Source organism: Tamandua tetradactyla, chromosome 26 (assembly GCF_023851605.1).
Source record: "Tamandua tetradactyla isolate mTamTet1 chromosome 26, mTamTet1.pri, whole genome shotgun sequence".
NCBI lineage: Eukaryota > Metazoa > Chordata > Mammalia > Pilosa > Myrmecophagidae > Tamandua > Tamandua tetradactyla.
The window spans coordinates 17,348,187-17,350,727 of NC_135352.1; the positions used below are offsets into that span (position 1 = coordinate 17,348,187).

The 2,541-nt window shown below is 39.0% G+C and overlaps 1 pseudogene; it reads right to left on the reverse strand.

The window, feature by feature from the left end:
• Nucleotides 1-399: 399 nt before the first annotated feature.
• Nucleotides 400-1,747, reverse strand: LOC143669624 (importin subunit alpha-1 pseudogene; annotated as a pseudogene).
• Nucleotides 1,748-2,541: the final 794 nt, after the last annotated feature.

Genomic DNA, 2,541 nt, shown 5'->3' on the forward strand with positions numbered 1-2,541 from the left:
AAACAAAACAAAACAAAACAAAACAAAAACCTATAGCTCAGATGCAGCTTCATTCAGTGTTTTAACATGATTACTTTACAGTTAGGTATTATTGTGCTGTCCATTTTTGAGTTTTTGTATCTAGTCCTGTTGCACAGTCTGTATCCCTTCAGCTCCAATTACCCATTATCTTACCCTGTTTCTACCTCCTGCTGGACTCTGTTACCAATGACATATTCCAAATTTATTCTTAAATGTCCGTTCACATCAGTGGGACCATACAGTATTTGTCCTTTAGTTTTTGGCTAGACTCACTCAGCATAATGTTCTCTAGGTCCATCCATGTTATTACATGCTTCATAAGTTTATCCTGTCTTAAAGCTGCATAATATTCCATCGTATGTATATACCACAGTTTGTTTAGCCACTCTTCTGTTGATGGAGATTTTGGCTGTTTCCATCTCTTCCACCACTTGTACAGGTGGTCACAGCCCACACAGCTTCCTTTTGTGTTTTAAAGTCTGCCTTAGAAAGAATGCTAACGAGGAATGGGACTAATCCATGATTGACTACTTGCTGTATCTGGTCCTGACGGCCAGCTGTAATGTTTGACATTGTCCATGTAGCTTCCTTCTGAATATTAGTTTTGGGGTTAGTTAGTAGGTTGGGAAAGACAGCAAGTGCTCCTGCATCTATTACAACCTGAGTCTGTTCATCTGTCCCAGTAACAATATTTCCTATGGCTCTTAGTGCAGGAGTCACAATTGGCAATTCAGTAGCCCCTAGAAGCTTCACAAGCTGTGGCACAACTCCAGTTTTCACAATCATTTCAATCCGTTCATTTGGACCGTCAGTAAGATAGGAAATGGCCCAGCAGGTATCTGCCAATACTTCAGGATCATCATGATGCAGGAGATGCACTAAAGTAGGAAGAATTTGCTCAACAGCATCTAATGGGGGTACAGGATTTTTGTTTCGACAAAGGTTGGAAAGTGTCCAAGTAAGATTACGTAAGTAACCACATGCTAAAGATGACATGTCAGGAACTGCAAGTAGAGCCAACAGAGGATCAACTGCACCATATTTGATAACCAAGTCTCGGAAAGATGAGCCATCACCTGCAATGTTTCCTAGAGCCCATACAGCTTGCTCACTGATGTGAGTGTGAGGAGATGCCAACAGAGAAATGAATGCTGGGATAGCACCTCCATCTACCACAGCCTTGGTCTGTTCTGATGTTCCAGAAGCAATGTTAGTGAGTGCCCAAGCAGATTCAAATTGAATGGGAGTACAATCAGTTCTGCCCAAGAAGGTCACAAATTTTGGAATCAAACCAGCCCGGATTATGTTGTCTATTGGGGGCTGTTTTTCCCTAGAAAGCAGTTTCCTAGCAGCTTGAGTGGCTTGGAGTTGACTTTCCAAATTGTTGCTATTTATGCCTTTGACAATGTCCTAAACAGACCAATTTACAGTGCCCTGGTTATTACGGTTTTCCTGCAGTCAAGAAGTAGCATCATCAGGAAGAGAGCTGACATTTCTCCTTTTCAGCATCTGGTCATCCTTCTTAGCTTTCCTCAGCTCCACATTAACTTCTATACGCCGTCGCCTCATTTCTGTACTGTCTTTCCCCTTGTTCTTGAATCTATTAAGGCGGGCAGCTGGTGAATTAGCATTCTCATTGGTGGACATTGTTGTGAGACAAAGGGAGAAAGGTCAGGAGCGGGCTTGGGCTTCCTCAGGAGGATTGACAGTGCTCACAGGCTGCGAGTCTACTGCGCTCCCAAAATGAATCTTTTTACAAATATATAATAATTTTTAACGCGTGATAAAGTAGGATTACTTAGTTTCTCAGAATCAAATGGACGGATATGGTTGCTTATATTAATGGGTCTTCTAATGTTAATACAGATTGATAATACATTCTAAAAGATTATATTAATAGTACAATTATAAAAGTGTGCTTTCATCAGATGTAACAAATGTTCCATACCAATGCAAGTTGTTAATAATAGCATGGTGTATGGGAATTCTGTATATTATGCATGATTGCTCTGTAAACTCACAACTTCTTTAATGAAACTGTTTTTGAAAGTACACAGTTCCTATTAGCAACGGTTCTGCTATTATGGCAACAGCCACAAGAGGGCAGTAAACACGCCCGTAATAGGAACTAAAAATTATGGTCTCCGGTTTTAAGGGTTTTTCTGTTGTGTAGGTTTGGCATGTTTTGTATTCAAAATTTATTTTAAGTATGTTACTTAGTAATTTTAAATGCAAATCTTAATATTTTTAAAGGCAAAGGTTATCATCAAAAGCGTATGGTGACATTGACAATAAAAATAAGACCTAATATTTATTGAGGACTCTGTGTACTAGGTACTGGGCGAAACACTTTCCAAACAGTGTAGGTTTTTTTAAAAAGCCTCATATCAAATCTATGCGATAGAATAATTATTATACCCATATCATAGTGGAGAAAATTGAGACTTAGTGAAGCTCATAAAAACCAAAATATCTTTAGATCAATTATTACTATTATTATCACTATAAGAGGAAGGAGAT